Below are 18,275 nucleotides of genomic sequence, written 5' to 3' on the forward strand. Positions count from 1 at the left end.
ATTTATTAAAAGTGGTATATTGGGCATGTCTTTGTCAGGCAATCAGAATGAAAGTTCCTGCACTGTTTTCCCTGGGGACAAAAGCAATGTTTCACCAGTCAGGTACCTCAGTGTATCATGGCTGTAGTAGCAATGATGATTAAACTAGCCCATGGCATCCTGGCTGTGTGGCAGTGCCGTCTGTCATCATCTGATATCTTCATTGTCCTATTCAGTCCCTTCTGCAAGGCTCCTTCATGCTGGGTAGAACAAAGCCTCTTTGCTGGCTCCCAGATATTCCTGTGCTGGAGTAACAAGGCAAACAGATCTTCCTAAGCACGATGCACAGGGGGTGATGGGGAATACTCTGGGTGCTCCATTGCAGAAGGATGCACAGCAAGGAGCCTGATTGATTGAAAATGAGATGGCTTTTAACATGCAAGAGAGCTGTCTGAAGAGCCTGCAACCTGTCCCATAGACCTCTCCTGGCTGGTCATTGCTTTCCATCTCCATCTCTTCATCCCCATCTGTTGTCTTATGGTTCCTGGCAAGGCCTTTGAGGTAGAGACCCTCTTCTTGCAATGTGCTGCATGGGCTTGGTGGGTGCTCTGCTGAGACCTGGGCCATACTGGGGACTTCTGACCATAAGCAGCAGTTAGGATGCTCTGAGCTTTGCTGTAGCCTGAGAATGATTCTTTAGAAACCCCCTTGTTAGCAGCAGCTATTTAACGGTGAGGTTTATGAACAAGCTGCTCTTAGGGCTGGAGTCAATAACGTGACAGTGTAATAATGTCTGAAGGTAGGTTGTGAACACCATCTTGGAGAAACACGTAGAAATGGCTGTGCTGCTCTGTGTGTTGCTCTGGTGATGGACATCTCCAGCTTTCCAGAGGACACTTACCCTGGTGAAGGGACTCACTTTTCTCCAGTGATGAAGTGGTAACGGCAGCATGTTTGACAAAGAAGAATGTGCTGGCAGTGGTGAGGCACTCAGCTGTGATAGTAGCAGGAGCAAAAGAATGAGTTGGCAGGTGGATCTGGAGGTCCAATAGCACCCTGTTGAGTGCAGCTCAGCACAGAAGCTGCTCTGTACTTTCCATTGTTGTTTTTGCCCTTCTCTATTTAATTTCAAATGCTTCAGCTTGGGTTTTGAGATCAGAGCTATACCTGAAATTTCAAGACCAGGAGATGGAGAGACACAACACTGAGGGCATCTCCTGCCTGCAGGAGACCCTGGGCAAGCTGTGACTGAGGTGGGACTCCTTAGAGTCACCTGAGTGATTTGGATGCAGAATTCCCTGTGACCTGAGTGTGGCACATCTGAAAAATCTCACTGTAGATGCTGTCACATTGGGGATAAATCTCTACAAACACACCCTGAAATAAGGTGCTTAAGGTGGTGGTAGGACATCCTCATGCTGTACCACATGCAGCTGTCAGGATGTGATAAATGTCCTGATCTGGGGAACTGCTAATCCAGCTGAAAGCTGCAGCTCTTTCTTCTGTTACCTGCAGTTTGCTCTGTTCCTTGTACTTCCATAAGCAAGTGAGATGAGCCAAGACTTGCCTTTGCTTTGTTCCAGGTGAAGATGTTCACACAAGCCTTTATGGAACAGATGTAGATGTCAACATCAGGCTTGACAAGAGCTCCTTGACAGTTGAGAAGACCTACCTCATGCTGTCAAACCAAAGATCCCTGACCATCCACAATCAGAGTGACATCATAGCCCACTTCCAGTGGAAGCGTTTTGTTGATCAGGAAGAGGAGGAGTGGCAGAAGCTGAGGTTTGTTTGAAAGATTCATCTCAGTAAGATGCCCTGGGGAAAACTAACACATGGCCTCAGAGGGGTGTTGGGGCTTTTGAATGATTTAGGACAAGTAAAACCATCCACAGCATCAAGGTGTGTGTGTATGTGCCTGGGATTCAGGGTAATGGAGCTTAACACTTGCCATTCCAGTCCCACCCATGCTCGAGCTGAGGATGATGTTTTGGGGAGAGAAGGTTGATTGCAATCACTCTATTGCCTCAGAGAGCAAATTCAATTTTGGGAGCAGCAAACTACTGAGGTTCAGAGATCCCTGGGCTACGGAGGGTCCATGAGGCTGAGGAAGGTGTCAGCACTCAATACCTGGGACTGCATTGAGCAGTAGCACTGAAGAGCTGCAGGTGGCACAACTATCGTGATATTCAAGCAGTTTCTTCTTTGATAAGCTGGCAGGCTCCTTTTCCAGTCATGTGCCAGGGTAGAGTGCTTGGTTGGTCCAGAAAGTTGAGGCCATCCTGCTTTTCAGGATGGTGAATTGCCTTCCACTGTCCTGGTTTCTGGCCCAGTGAGGTATTTCTCCCCTTCCTTAGAGGCTGGGGGGAGTGTGGAGGTGGAGGGCTCTGCAGGGAAGGGAGGGCAGCCAGGACTTGGAAGTGCTTTTGGGCTTCAGCAACCTGTGTTGTCTTTCCTGGTGATGAGAAATGGGGCAGGTTCTTCCAAGAGTGTCTCTGGTGAAGCTTTGAAATTCCCATTTCAAGCAGCAGAGAAACACTCATAGACTGGGGGATGAATTAGAGATGACACTTAAAAGCTTGTGGGACTTGGGGAATCCTTGTGTGACTTTTCAGGCTTGGATGGGTGCCGGTATACAGGAGTTAGTCTGAACCCAGAGCTGATCAGGAAACTGCCTTGAAATACAGCACTTTCTAAGGGCTTCTGAGCAAATAAAGTTCAGTGTAATTAGGCGTCGTGGTTTAAGCCCAGCCAGTAACTCAGCACCATGCAGCCGCTCACTCACTCCCCCCCTTCTTCCCTCCCCCCATGCTCCTGGAGGGATGGAGAGGAGAATTGAAAGAATGTAAATCCCTCTGGTTGAGATAAGAACAGTCCAGTAAAAAAGGTATAATACAAAACCACTACTGCTACCACCAATAGTAATAATGATAAGGGAAATAACAAGGGGAGAGAATATAAAAATAAAAGGGGAAAGGGAAAAAACCCAATAAACACAAGTGATGCCCAATACAATTGCTCACCACCCACTGACCGATACCCAGCCCGACCCAAGCAGCGATCTGGGCCTTCCGGGTAACTCCCCCCAGTTTATATACTGGGCATGACGTGCCACGGTATGGAATACCCCTTTGCAGAACACTTAAACAAGGTGTGCTGTCGTCGTGGCAATACCAGAGAGGGACAACTCACCGCAGTGTGCTGGGGCTTGGCCTAAGCCTACAGAGCCCCTCTCAAAGCTATCCAGTACCCTCAAGGGGAAAACGATGTCTCTGGATCTGATGACAGCAACAGACAACACACCTACTCAAAAGCCAAGCACAGCAGCCATTCCAACCCCAGTGACAGACACGGCACCCACTCCAACCCCAGTAGCAGGCACTACGGCTGAACCAAAGGACCAATCCATGCCAGTAGCAGCTACCCCTACAAGCAAGAGGAAAAGCAAACGGAAGGCATGAAAAACAACTCATGCAGGGAAGGACAATGAAGACCCAATGCATGAACTAGGCAACATCTGAGCGAGAGGAATTAGCACAGGAACCAGAGGAGGAGGAAGAAGTAAATTCTCGATCCCGGATGTTGACTGAGCTGCAGAATATGCAAAAATATTTTAGCCATCTTCCAGGGGAGCACATCGTCACCTGGTTGCTCCGATGCTGGGAAAATGGGGCCAATGGTCACGAACTAGAAGGTAGGGAAGCCAAGCAGCTGGGATCACTTGCTAGGGAAGGAGGAATTGACAAAGCAATTGCAAGAGAGAAGCGAGCCCTCAGCCTTTGGAGGCGGCTCCTGGCAGCTGTGAAGGAAAGGTTTCCCTACAAGGACCATGTTATGTGTCACCCAGGCAAGTGGACCATGATAGAGGCCTCCAGTACCCTGAGGGAATCAGCTGTTCTCTGCCACTCTGGGCTTTGAAAAGAAGATATGTGCTATCATGATCATCAGCAAAGAAAGTCATTGGAAAAGCCAGCAGCAGCAGAACCGTCCTCAGGTCACCATTGACTGACCCTGACTTCCCTCTGATCATCACCTCAACAAAGAATGAACTTTGATGAAACCAGACGAGCTCAGCAGTGACCAGACGAGTTCGGCGGTGTCATCAGCAGGCAACAATCCAACACTACACACTGTGTCTCCTGCCCTGAAAGACTATTACAAGAGATGGAGTCTGACATCATGGACTGAATGGATTCAGCAAATTTATAGGGATGATCTATGGACTAAGGAAATGATATCTGTCTCTTTGTGTTTGAGACAGAAAGCGATGGTATATTGAAAAATATTGGATCTGAGCATGATGTGAATGGTATGGAATAAGGGGTGGATACTGTCCTGGGTTCAGCTGTAACAGTCATTTTTTCTCCTTCTTAGTAGCTGGTGCAGTGCTGTGTTTTTGACTTTAGTCTGAGAACAACGCTGATAACACACCCATGTTTTCAGTTGTTGCTAAGTAATGTTTACTCTGACCAAGGACTTGTTCAGTCTCATGCTCTGCCAGGGAGGAGGGTCATGGGAAGCCAGGAGGAAGCAGAGACAGGACATCTGACCCAAACTAGCCAAAGGGGTATTCCATACCACAGCATGTCATGCCCAGTATATAACCTGGGAGGAGTTACCCAGAAGGCCCAGATTGCTGCTCGGGTCGGGCTGGGTATCTTTTGGCAGGTGGTGAGCAACTGTATTCTCTCCCCTTGTTATTTCCCTTATCGTTATCATTGGTGGTAGCAGTAGTTGTTTTGTACTATACCTTAGTTACTGGACTGTTTTTATCTCAACCCATGAGACTTACATTCTTTCAGTTCTCCCCATCCCTCCACGAGGGGTGGGGAAGAAGTGGGGGGAGTGAGCAAGCGGCTGCATTGTGCTAACAGCTGGGCTTAAACCACAACACAACTCAACCCCCACAGATCAGGTGTGGTTGTATCGCTGGTTTCCATTGTGGAAAGCAAGTATCAAAGCTGAAGTGATGTCAACCTTTGTGGGGGTAATCAAAGGCAGCGTGTGGGAGCATGCATAGGAGATGAGGGTTCTTTAACCCCTGATAATGGAAGCTTGTGGCTTTCAGGTGGGACCACTCCAGATCCCACCCTTGCTCCAGGTCTCCTGTTTCAGCCTCACAACACTGACAGCTTCAAACAGCCAGTATTCCCCCCAGCCTACAATCACCCTTAGAGCTGTCCAGTCTTTCTAAACTTTCCCTGTTGTTTTTTTCTCTTTCCTGCCTGCCTCCTGGAGCAGAAAATCCATTTAGTGAGCATTGGTGAAGGACCAGTTGTCCATGTGCACCCAAGCAAGATAAATTTCAGCAGCATCCAAGTTGTACGAGATGCTTCACAAACCCTCCACCTCTCCAATCGGTCCGTCATCCCTGCATCCTTCTTGGCAAAGATGGTAAGTGTCCCTGGGGCTGTTTTCCAGTGAAAACGACTGGTCCATAGCAGCCCGTGACTGGTTTATTCATTTTACATGCAACATTTCCACATCACTATCTGAGAGAGAAAGTGAGATGTTCCATCCCAGCGCAGCCAGAGGAGCCTGGCTCTGGGGGCAGTTGTAGCTGAGACACCCCTCAGTAAAACAGAGTTTGCAGAGATGTTTGAGCAGAAATGGGTCTGGATCATTTCTACAAGTTCTCCCTTTACTTTGTGGAAGGTATTTAGCTGTGAGAGTAATTTTTTTCTTTTTTTTGGAACTGAGAGGTCTGCCCTCAAGCTGCTCACGGTGAGGTGGGTTTCACACCTACTGGGGGTCAAACCAGCTGGGTGGTTGCATAGAAATAGACTCATAAGGGTTGTGTACCTACAGAGCCTGCGGGCTCCGTAGCATTGTAGAGCATGTGGCTGCAGAAAGAGGCTGTTTCATTCCTGGAGGCCCCATGGTGGGACAGGCTGTGGAGCAGAAGGAGGTTGGATGCTCCTCTGGCAGGGGCTGATGTGGCCAGGAAGGGCTCGTGTGCTGGGGCTGGGGGTGCTCCACACTGGAGGGGGGATCTGTGAGGGGCTTCAGCACAAGGTTCAGAGGAGGTTTGTTCTTCTCCAGGCTGGGTGGGCTGAACTTCTGGAGCTAGTTCACCCAGACCTGGCACTGGGAACTTGGTTGTGTCTGCAGATGAAGCATCAGGTGGTGTGTGAGCACAGGCTCAGCCTCTTGGGCAAGGAGGAGGGGCTGAATTTCCCTCCTACTGCTTTTCCAGCTGTTTGGGAGTTAAATGGAACCTCAAAATGGGGGATTCCCAGGGCAGGTTTCTTTGTCTCCATCATTAAAATCTGCTTTCTATCTCTGCAGAGAGCAAGCATCCCAGTGCCCTCAGCAGCTGCCTCCTTCAGTGCTGGTTTGCTGCCTCAGTTAAAGTCTTGCCCTTTGCTGCTGCCTTAGGATGCCTGGCAGTTTACTGATGGGAAGAAGAGAGGACTGAATAATTTTGGAGATTAAATTAGAGATGGGTGTCAGGGTGACCTGCACACGTACATCTGGGAGCAGAACTGGCTCCTCCTGTCCCTCAGCCTCGCTGGTGGGTGACTTGGGCATCCTTCAGTCACTTGTGGCCCTGAACCCAAGTCTTATGTTCTCTAAGATGCCAAAGCTGCTGCTTTGATTTCCTGCTTGGAGGTTGCTGTAGGACAATGAGCTGTGATGTCCCTGTCTCCCATCTGATGGCTGATCTCCAAACCGTGGCTGGTTGCAGTCAGGCTTCTAGAGCATGGTCCCCCCTCAAAAGAAAGAGCAATGGATGGACATGTTCATAGCATATTGTATCAGCAGTGGTACAGCACAGGGACTGGCAGCTCAGCACACTGAGTGACGTTAAATTAAGGGGCGGCAACAGGGTAAGCAAAAGGCTGGGGTCTTGTTGGAAACAAAAAAGGAAAGTGCTGTAATGCAGGTGGCCGTGCTGCCACCTTGGTGGTAGCATTAACCATCACATGCAAATTGCTGTTCCTGTCCAGTCAAGCTTTCTTCTTGCTTTATGGGAGAAAAGAGCATTATCTGAGCAAGCTGAGATTTAGAGTAGTGACTTAAGGAATTACCTGGAGTACCCCTCATGCACAGACTTCCCTGTACCCCTTTTCTCCCTGGTGGGCGAGTTGAGTCTGTTCTGTGAGTTGGGAATGTTGAGATGGGGCTTTTGGGGTTTGAAGAGGAGTGTAGGGACTTCACACCTTAGTCCTCTGTTGGCTTATCCCTGCTTGCCAGGGCATTTGCAGCTCTGTGACCCTTGGGAGCAGTGTGTCATCCCATGCTCATTCACTGAATCCCATGTCTGCCTGATGTGCTTTTCCTTGTCAGATTGCTTTCCCAGCTGCCAGGCAGCCCAGCCTGTTAGAGAATCCTCTGGATCCAGCAAGGGGAGGGTTTGCCTCTTTCTTGGGTAAAAAAGACTGGAGGAATAGGTCAACATGAAGGGGCTGTTGCAGCTTAGCTGGGGGCTGATGGGACCTGCTGAAAAAGGTGCCTTTCTCCTCTGTGCTGCCGCTGTCATCATCTTTTCCTGTCTCCTAAGCATCTGATTTTGGCCATATTGACAAGTGCCAAAGAGCTGCTATTGATTAATGGAAGTATTTGCTCTCCCTGCAGGAAGGCAGAGAAGAAAACACAGCATTCTTTGACAATTTCCTACTTGTTCTTTGTCACTCTTGTCTTCTCGGGGATCTTTTATTTGGCTACTAAGGGTGACATCTCCTGGCATCACAGAAGGCAGCTGCATATCATGCCTGTGTGATCAGGAAAGAAAAGATAGACCTAGGGAGTAATTTGGTTAATCTTCTGCCTGCATAACCACCATGCTGGGCCTGTTGTGTGCTACCACAGGGAAGTGAACGGTGGTTTCCTGGTGCCTCATGATGAGGGAGGAGAGCGAAAACCTTTCTTGGGATTTCTTCTTCTCACGACAGTCCTAATTTGGGGTCCTGTCTCCTTTGACCTGATCCTTGACCTCCCTAATGCAGAGCCCTGTGCTCCTGATGGAGCTCACTGCTGCCTGGTTTCCAGCAGCAGTCATACAGTCAGATGTGGTGTTGTCTTCAGGAGAGGGCCTGGTGAGCATATCCCCTTCCATGTTCCCAGGGACAAGCTGCTGTTGGATTCAGCTGGAGCTGTCATTGCAGAAGAGACCAAGCTTGGTTTATTTAAACAAGAAGCTGCAACTGTTTATCTGCTCACTAGGATTCACTGGAGAAAAGTCAAGTGATTTCAGGAAGTGTATGAAGGCTCTTGGTCAAACAGGGTGTAAGCAAGGGGAGAACACGCAGTTCCCATTCCCATACTCGCTTTTCTCCTCATTAGTGCAGAATTTGTTTCATTTACTCATTTCATTGCTTATTATCTCAAGCTTTTGATGGTATTCCCTTTATGAAAGAAACAGCCCTATGGAGAGACAGCAAAACATGGGATAAACTGAAATCCAGTGCTGCTGAAGGGATGCTGCTTTAGTGCTCCTGTTCCTTGTAGCTGCTGGGGATTCTGTTCTCTGAGTGCACTGTGCAGGCTGTGGGGAGGGAAGGCTCTGACAAGTGTGTCAGCATTGTTCATAGCTCTCTCCAGCTGCTCCCACTGAACTCAGAGCAGACTGGAATTGGCAAGAGGGTGGCTTTTAAATCTACTATAAATTACATATGTTTTCCCCCAAGCATGTGAATAATGAGCCAGCCTGTCAGTGTTTGCTCATAGCAAGACACAGGCAGACAGTGCTGTTCCATTCAATGAGATCTGCAGTGCTATTTAGCAATGAGTGTTACATTACATTAACTTTCCAGGCTATGGGCAACACTGGCCCTGAATATGTGGTCTTTTCCCAGGTGAGCAGAGCTTTTGATAAGGTGCATAAGCTTCTCTCTTTCCAGAGCTGTCCCACCAGAGCCTCATGGTGCTCCAAAAGCCGCCTTTAGTGTTAAAACATTGCTTTGGGGTTTAAAGGCTGTGTTTTGCTAATACAGCAGTACCAGTTTGCTGATTTCCAACTGGTTTGGTGTTGCCAGAGCTTGAGGGAACCATTTCTTGTAGCCAGCCATGCCTGGAAACACACGGCATCAGTTATGACCAGGGCTCATGGCCAGGAGTGTCTAGTCTTGTACTGGTGACCACTTGTACCAAAACCAGAGCAAGGTGGAAGGCTGAGTCCTTCCCAGTGTCACACAGGCTGAGGTCTAGGGTAAATGGCTCTTAGAAAGGGGAGCAGAGGTTTGGAGGAGACCTTGGAGAAGGAGCCTGAAACCTGACCACAGGGAAGAGTTTGGTTTTTATCATGTCAGGTATGTTCTGTGAGTTCATGCCCTTTCAAACTTCCTGTATTTTAGTAATCAAAGCAATTGTTATTCTGCTTTTCTGGGGAAATGAAACTTGTCCTATTGTGCTGTGCCCGTTGGCAACTGAATTACAGAGGGGTAGAAGTCTTCAAGGCAATTGTGCTCCTACAAGCAAGAGTGACTCAGCTGAGAGCTTTTCCCAAAGGAAAAGCAGGAGGAGCTTGGTTATTAAACGTTGTGCTTGGCAGCAGCTGGCCAGGCCAGGCCCATGTCCTGGAGAACCCTGATGTGCAGAGTTGTGGCTCTGGTCTCCCCAGTGGGGAGGGCAGATGGGATCTGGAGGGGAGAGCTATGGACAGGGGACACAAATGGAGACAAGCTCTGCCCCTTGATTCCGTAAAACATCCCCTTGATGGTGCTTGGGGCAGAGGCTAAACTGCAGTGGTCTCCACACTTGTGCTGAGGAGATGCTGGTGCTCAGGAGCCAGGAGGAGGCTGCTTGGTGGTGGGAGCATGTAGCCAGCTTCAGGCTCTGATCTCCACCTCCTGCAGGGGCTCGGGGTGCTTTTGGGCTGTTTCCTGCCACTGGCTGTTTGTGTGGATAAGGAGTAGCTTTGAAATGAAGAACACGGGGGGGGGTGTGTGTGTGTCCCAGGACTGCTGAACCATCTGGGACAAGGCTCTGTGCCCAAATGGTGCAGGAGGGGGTTTATTTCCCCTTCATGAGCAGCCTCACGAGGATGATAGGTCAGCCTGACAAGGTGGGAATGCTCTTGCTAGAGCTATGGCTTGATAAAGTGCAGCTGCATTTGTAATGTGGAGTTCTGCTTCCTCTGTCACTCGTGCAAGGCCAGAGTGATCAGATCACTTCAATGAACCAGCTGTAAGTAGCTTCAAGAGAACTGAGTGTGGTGGCTCCTCAGTCATCCCTCAGGGCAGCCATCCCTCCCTCCCTCCATCAGATGCACGCTAGTGTCAATTATAACCAAATTTTGGCAGCTTTTATTCACAATGGACGTCTGTGCTGGGAGAAGCTCCTGATCCTAGCGTTGAACTTCTGAAGTGATGGATCCCAACCCTTGCTGGTCACTCAGGGACTCTGATGTCCAATAGTGCAAGCTCCTACAGGGACAGAAATAGCCACTGTCTTTGTCTATCCAGTGCATACAGCTATTGCATCATTTTCTGGAGCACTCAAAGATAAGCAAGTAGCAGGGATGTTATCAGAGGTTGGGTCTTGGTCTTCAAAGTTGGGGGGATTTTGTAGCATGGCTCCAAGAGGTTTCTTGTCTCTGGGGGACAGCCTGGATGGGTGCAGGCAGAAGCTGACCTAGGAACCAAAGTGAACGTGGCTTGGCAGAGCCTTGTGGTCCCGGCAGGTCTCCTGTTCAGTGCTGCACTGTGCTGTCCCTTGGACCCACAGCAGACGCTGACTGAAAGAATGAGGACACGATGCAAATCCTCCTCCTCTGGAGTGGGCTGTTGGCCTGGCCGGGCCTGGCAGGGCTGTGCTGGGTCACCCCGGGAAGTTCAAGGTCTGGCTCCATCGAGACACCCATCATCATTCCTCAGGAATAGTTTCTGGGGTACAATTTTCTGCCCGGCTTATTGCCAAGCTTTGATAAATGAGCTTTGTCAGAGAACAGACTCACAGATTCACCTCTGGAGCAGAGCTCTCAGGTCTCCTTTCCGAGTGAGCTGCCCTGCATCAGCATGAATCAGAGGAGAAGTTGTACATTAATGTCAATCAGAGGAGAAGTTGTACATTAATGTCAATGGAAACCTCACACCCACTGGTTTGGTGTGAACATGTTGGCTGGGCAGCCCTTGGCTGGTGGCAGCCAGAGTCCATGGTTTCTATCCTAAACGAGTGTTTGGTTGTCTTACAGGCTGGTGAAAACTCATGCTGGAGGATTGAACCCAGTCAAGGAGTGATCCTTGCTGAAGCCGAGGTGTCTGTGGCTGTCACAGCAAACTTGGATGACATGAAGCAATTCAAGGACGAGGTGATGCTGTTCACTGAGAACAGTCATGCCTACATCATCCCCATCCCCATCGGCACCACGATTGTCATTGACAAACCCTTTGGTCCAGAGTTCAACCTGGGACCCCGCTTCAGGTAGGGAATCTCTTGGCTCCCACTTCCCCATGGGCTCAGCAAGGAGGAGTTCTGCTGCAGTCCCTCAGGATTCTTCGGTGCTCAAGGTCCTGGCTCTGCTTCCCTGAAGCCACAGGGATTCCTTTACAAACGTTTTATGGCGATTTGAAAGTCGTTAGGTACTCTGAAAAGCCACCAAGCTGGAAACCAGTTGCTAAATTGTGACTGCATTGTCTTTAGTTCATTTATTTCCTCACATTATCTAACAAAGATATGAAGGAAAACAGCAAGACCTGGAAGCCTCCAGCTGGAAAATGCTGCATTACAAGTATAAACATATTTCTCTTTGCAGTGATGTTGCTTGCTTTCCCACTCCCTGTGGAGTATCATCTCACAGCAGCAGAAAGCCTGGGCAGTAGCTCGTTAGCAGCTCCTCAACTGAATGAATGGTGCTGGTTTATTTCCCCTCTGCCCAGGAACCCTGGAGGAGCAGCAGAACTTCTTTGCCATGTGTCACCCCTCCAGTTGGCTCCTCTGCCCCTCTCCCTGCCCGGCTGCTCTTTATTAGTGTCGTGGTTTAAGCCCAGCCGGTAACTCAGAGCCACGCAGCCGCTCGCTCACTCCCCCCCTTCTTCCTCCCCCCGCTCCCGGAGGGATGGGGAGGAGAATCGGAAGAATGTAACTCCCACAGGTTGAGATAAGAGCAGTCCAGTAACTAAGGTATAATACAAAACCACTACTGCTACCACCAATGATAATAATGATAAGGGAAATAACAAGGGGAGAGGATACAATTGCTCACCAGCCGCCGACCGATACCCAGCCCGACCCGAGCAGTGATCTGGGCCTTCCGGGTAACTCCCCCCGGTTTATATATTGGGCATGATGTGCTGTGGTATGGAATACCCCTTTGGCTAGTTTGGGTCAGGTGTCCTGTCTCTGCTTCCTCCCAGCTTCCCCTCCTCCCTGGCAAAGCATGAGACTGAGAAAGTCCTTGGTCAGAATAAACATTACTTAGCAACAACTAAAACCATCAGTGTTATCAGCGTTGTTCCCAGGCTGAAAGTTAAAAAACACAGCACTGCACCAGCTACTAAGAAGGAGAAAAATGACTGCTATAGCTGAACCCAGGACAGTATCCACCCCTTATTCCATACCATTCACGTCATGCTCAGATCCCACATCTCTCAACACACAATTGCCCCTGTCCCATATATACACATATATATACACCCACACCCACACACAGAGAAAGATATCATTCCCTAGTCCATGGACCAATCCCTATAAAATTGCTGAACTCATCCAGTCCATGATGTCAGGCTCCATCTCTTGTAATAGTCTTTCAGGGCAGGAAGGACGGTGTGTAGTGTTGGATTGTTGCCTGCTGACAATACCGCCAAACTCGTCTGGTCACTGCTGAGCTCGTCTGGTTTCATCAAAATTCATTCTTTGTTGGGGTGATGATCAGAAGGAAGTCAGGGTCAGTTGCTGGCGTCCTGAAGATATGTAGCTGGTGGGCTATAAAAGTGTTATAGAGCAGGTAACAGCATACAATTGAGTTCATTCATTGGCTGTTTTCCCCCAAAATCAAATCCCCTTGAGGTACACATCGGACTTCCCCATCTTCCCGCATTACCCACCAAGTATATCCAGGTCCCTGAGCAGAAGCAACCCCACGAGTGGGTTTGCCTTTACCTGAAGCAGGAATAACCCAGACTGTCTTCCTCAACAAATTCTTTAGGTCCACCACAGGAACTTTATCCCCCTCTACAGTACGTAAAAGTTCTGATTGGGCTGGGCCAGCCCTGTTGGCAGATCCCCTACTGTTGACCAACCAGGTGGCTTTTGGTAAATGTGTATCCCAATGTTTGAAAGTCCCACCACCCATTGCTCTCAGGGTAGTTTTTAACAGCCCATTGTACCGTTCAATTTTCCCAGAGGCTGGTGCATGGTAGGGGATGTGATATACCCACTCAATGCCATGCTCTTTGGCCCAAGTGTCTATGAGGTTGTTCCGGAAATGAGTCCCATTGTCTGACTCAATTCTCTCTGGGGTGCCATGTTGCCACAAGACTTGTTTCTCAAGGCCCAGGATAGTGTTCCGGGCAGTGGCATGGGGCACAGCGTATGTTTCCAGCCATCCGGTGGTTGCTTCCACCATGGTAAGCACATAGCGCTTGCCTTGGCGGGTTGGTGGGAGTGTGATATAGTCAATCTGCCAGGCCTCCCCATACTTGTACTTCAGCCATTGTCCTCCATACCAGAGAGGCTTTAACTATTTGGCTTGCTTAATTGCAGCACATGTTTCACATTCTTGAATAACCTGGGCAATAGTGTCCATTGTTAAGTCCACCCCTCGATCACAAGCCCATCTGTATGTTGCATCTCTGCCTTGATGGCCTCAGGTGTCATGGGCCCACTGGGCTAAAAATAATTCACCCTTATGTTGCCAATCTAAGTCCACCTGAGCCACTTCAATCTTAGCAGCTTTATCCACTTGCTGGTTATTCTGGTGTTCCTCAGTGGCCCAACTCTTGGGTACATGAGCATCTACGTGGTGTACCTTCACCACCAGGTTCTGCACCCGGGCAGCGATATCTTGCCACGATGCAGCAGCCCAGATGGGTTTCCCTCTGTGTTGCCAGTTGCTCTGCTTCCATTGCTGCAACCACCCCCACAGGGCATTTGCCACCATCCATGAGTCAGTAGAGAGATAAAGTACTGGCCATTTTTCTCGTTCAGCAACGTCCAAGGCCAGCTGGATGGCTTTCACCTCTGCAAACTGACTTGATTCACCCTCTCCTTCAGCAGTTTCTGCAACTTGTCTCAGGGGACTCCACACAGCTGCCTTCCATCTCTGATGCTTTCCCACAATATGGCAGGACCCATCAGTAAACAAGGCATATTGCTTTTCACTCTCTGACAGCTCATTATATGGTGGGGGCTCTTCAGCACGCATCACCTCCTCTTCTGGTGACATCCCAAAATCTTTGCCCTCTGGCCAGTCCATGATGACTTCTAGAATTCCTGGACGACTGGGATTTCCTATTTGAGCTCGTTGTGTAATTAGTGCTGCCCGCTTACTCCATGTAGCATCAGTTGCATGATGTGTAGAGGAGACCCTGCCTTTGAACATCCAGCCCAGCACAGGCAACCGGGGTGCCAGGAGGAGCTGTGCTTCAGTTCCGATCACTTCTGAAGCAGCTCGAACCCCTTCATAGGCTGCCAGTATCTCTTTTTCAGTGGGAGTATAGCTGGCCTCGGATCCTTTATATCCCCGACTCCAAAAGCCAAGGGGCTGACCTCAAGTCTCCCCCGGAGCTTTCTGCCAGAGGCTCCAGGTAGGACCATTCTCCCCAGGTGCGGTACAGAGCACATTTTCCAAATCTTGCCCTGTCCGGACTGGTCCAAGGGCTACTGCATGAACTATTTCTCGTTTAATTTGTTCAAAGGCTTGTTGTTGCTCAGGGCCCCATTTGAAGTCATTCTTCTTATGGGTCACATGATAGAGAGGGCTTACAATCAAACTGTAATTTGGGATGTGCATTCTCCAGAACCACACAACACCTAAGAAAGCTTGTGTTTCTTTCTTGTTAGTTGGTGGAGACATTGCTGTTATCCTGTTGATCACGTCTGTGGGGATCTGGCGACATCCATCTTGCCATTTTATTCCCAAAAATTGAATCTCCTGTACAGGTCCCTTGACCTTACTCCGTTTTATGGCAAAACTGGCCTTCAGCAGGATTTGGATTATCTTCCTCCCTTTCTCAAAAACTTCTTCTGCTGTATCACCCCACACGATGATGTCATCAATGTATTGCAGGTGTTCTGGAGCTTGCCCCTGTTCCAGTGCAGTCTGGATCAATCCATGGCAGATGGTAGGGCTGTGTTTCCACCCCTGGGGCAGTCGGTTCCAAGTGTACTGGACGCCTCTCCAAGTGAAACAAACTGTGGCCTGCATTCTGCTGCCAAAGGGATTGAGAAAAACGCATTGGCAATATCATTTGTGGCATCCCACTTGGCTGCCTTTGACTCCAGTTCATATTGAGGTTCCAGCATGTCCGGTACGGCAGCACTCAATGGTGGTGTGACTTCATTCAGGCCACGATAGTCTACTGTTAGTCTCCACTCTCCATCAGACTTTTGCACTGGCCATATGGGGCTATTAAAGGGTGAGCGGGTCCTGCTGATCACTCCTTGGCTCTCCAGTCTGTGGATCAGCTTATGGATGGGAATCAGGGAGTCTCGGTTGGTGCAATATTGCCACCGGTGCACTGTTGTGGTCGCAATTGGCACTTGTTGTACTTCGACCTTCAGCAACCCCACAACAGAAGGATCCTCTGAGAGACCAGGCAAGGTGGACAGCTGCTTAATTTCCTCTGTCTCCAAGGCAGCGATACCAAAAGCCCATCGATACCCTTTTGGGTCTTTGAAGTACCCTCTCCTGAGATAGTCCATGCCAAGGATGCATGGAGCCCCTGGACCAGTCACAATGGGGTGCTTTTGCCACTTCCTCCCAGTCAGGCTGATTTCAGCTTCCAGCATAGTTAACGCTTGGGATCCTCCTGTCACTCCAGAAATATAAATGGGTTCCACCCCTTGATACCTTGATGGCATCAGGGTACACTGTGCACCGGTATCTACTAGAGCCTTATACTTCTGTGGGACTGATGTGCCAGGCCATCTGATCCACACAGTCCAGTAAACCCGATTATCCCTCTCCTCCACCTGGCTGGAGGCAGGGCCCCTCTAATAGTGATCATAAAATTCTCCACTTATGTCTTGTAGAAAGGGATTAGTATTCCTTATCACAGGAGCTGGAGTAAAATCAGCTCTTCCACTCCATCTGGGAAACTGCTTGCCAGAGACTGGAGCAGCAGCTTTCCTGGGAGGATCATCCTTGACCATTGTTCTCCTCTTCAGTTCACGCACCCATTCCTCCAGAAGTGAGGTAGGTTTTCCATCCCACTTTCTCATGTCTTCTCCATGATCCCGCAGGTAAAACCATAGGGTGGCCCGTGGCGTGTACCTCCTATATTTTCTCTCTCAAGCAGTAGGGCGCGTTCTGTTAATAGCTGAGACGGTTTGGTACACGTGGGGACCTGGATAGATTGGATAAATCGTCTCTCAATTGTTTGAACTCCTGGGACAGTTTTTCCACAGCTGAAATGATGGAAGGGGTGAGATTGTCTTCGAACTCTCGGAGTTGACAAATCAGGCAATCCACTGTTGGTGATATTCCATCATTCCAGGTCATTGATGCCAGTGACTGGGCATATGATGATGGTGCACTCCGTGTAAGTTTCCGCCACATGGGTCATGTACATTTGACATCATCTGGATCTACAGATGTGTTCCTGGCATCTGGCCTACGATAGATCACCTCTAGAATGGCTGATTCCCTCAGGGACTGGATGCCTTTCTCTATCGTGGTCCAGTTGGCTGAGCGACTCATATTATCGTCTTTGTAGGGAAACCTTTCCTTCACAGCTGCCAGGAGTCGCCTCCAAAGGCTGAGGGCTCACTTCTCTCTTGCAATCGCTTTGTCAGTTCCTCCTTCCCTAGCAAGTGATCCCAGCTGCTTGGCTTCCTTACCTTCTAGTTCGTGACCATTGGCCCCATTGTCCCAGCATCAGAGCAACCAGGTGACAATGTGCTCCCCTGGAAGACGGGTGAAATCTTTTCGCATATTCCGCAGCTTGGTTGAGGTCCGGGATCGAGAAGTGACCTCTTCTTCTTCTTCCTCTTCCTCTGATCCACGTAGTAGTAACTCTTGTTCAGATGCTTTTCCGTGTAGTAATAGCATTGGTTCTTCATCTTTCTTCACTGCAGGGGTTGCTCTTCGTGCCTCTCATTTGCTTTTGCTTACAGGGGCAACAGACATTGTCACAAACTGGCCATTTGGTTTAGCTGCAGTGTTTGTCACTGTGGTTGGAGTGGCTGCAGTGTCTGCCACTAGGATTGGAGTGGTTGCAATGTCCATTGCTGGGGTTGGTGCAGCTGTTGTGCTTGGGAGTTGAGTAACACCAACAGCTGCATTGTCTATTGCTGTCAGGGTTTGAGTAGCTACTGTGCTTGTCACTGGGGTTGGTGTGGCTGCGGTGCTTGGAGTAGCCACATTGTCTGTTGCTGTCGAGGTTTGAGTAGTTGTTGTGCTTGTCACTGGGGTTGGTGTAGCTACTGTATTTGAAGGTGGAGTAGTTGCGTTGTCTGTTGTGGTCAGGGTTTGAGTAGCTGTTGTGCTTGTCACTGGGGTTGATGTAGCTGCTGTACTTGGAGTATTTGCGTTGTCTGTTGTGGTCAGGGTTTGAGTAGCTGTTGTGCTTGTCACTGAGGTTGATGTAGCTGCTGTACTTGGAGTAGCTGTGTTGTCTGTTGTGGTCAGGGTTTGAGTAGCTGCTGTGCTTGCACTTGGCATAGCTGCGTTGTCTGTTGCTTTGCCATCAGATCCAGAGACATTTTTGTCCCTTTGAAGGTGCTGGATAGTGTTGAGCAGGGCTCTGTAGGTGTAGGCCAAGCCCCAGCACGTTGCAGCGAGTTGTCCCTCTCTGGTATAAACAGAATGACAGCACACCTCGTTTAAGTGTTTTACTAGTTTTTCCGGATGTTGCACTTGTTCAGGGGTGAAGTTACAAAGCACTGGAGGGGCCCACTGGCCTAGATACTTGCCCATACTATCCCACACACCCTGCCACTCATGGCTGTCCAGCCTCAGGGAAAATCTCTTGGTGGTCCTCCTATATCGTCGTCTAACCCTAGACCAGATTTGAACCCGATACTGCTTAACTTTCGAGTTCAGATGAAATAGGGTGTTCCCAGGACAGGATGGCCATGGGTAAAACACACTCCATATGTTTGCCAACATGCTGATCCCCAGCACAATCAGCAGGCAGGTTTCAAGGGTATTCAAAGGCCATCTAAAACCTTCAGAATTCTCAACTGCTCTTGCA

This window comes from Strigops habroptila, chromosome W, assembly GCF_004027225.2.
Source record: "Strigops habroptila isolate Jane chromosome W, bStrHab1.2.pri, whole genome shotgun sequence".
NCBI lineage: Eukaryota > Metazoa > Chordata > Aves > Psittaciformes > Psittacidae > Strigops > Strigops habroptila.